The sequence below is a fragment of the Anguilla rostrata genome, chromosome 12 (genome assembly GCF_018555375.3).
Source record: "Anguilla rostrata isolate EN2019 chromosome 12, ASM1855537v3, whole genome shotgun sequence".
Classification (NCBI taxonomy): domain Eukaryota; kingdom Metazoa; phylum Chordata; class Actinopteri; order Anguilliformes; family Anguillidae; genus Anguilla; species Anguilla rostrata.
This window is the reverse complement of record NC_057944.1, coordinates 39766943-39767255: the sequence shown is the minus strand read 5'-3', so window position 1 is coordinate 39767255 and position 313 is coordinate 39766943.

The window sequence follows — 313 nt, the reverse complement described above, 5'->3', positions numbered from 1 at the left end:
AGACGTCAAATACTGCGATTCAAAAACAGAAAACACAGACAGGGGGGTTTGAAATGAAACAACAGGAGGACATTAACATGCATACATTATTGCATAAGAAATGAAAATAAAAAGCTCACTGTTCTCAGTCTGTTAGAGAGTAAAGGCGCTTTACACGTTGTGCTGTGTAGAGTCTTCTCCATCTGACTGAGTCCATTTAAACACAGGAAGGTTTAGTGCACTAGCAGCGGTATAAACACTGTGAATTACATGCACCTCTACAGCACACATCAGTGCAATCTGTAGAGTTTTACACTAAAGATGGCCGAGGCCG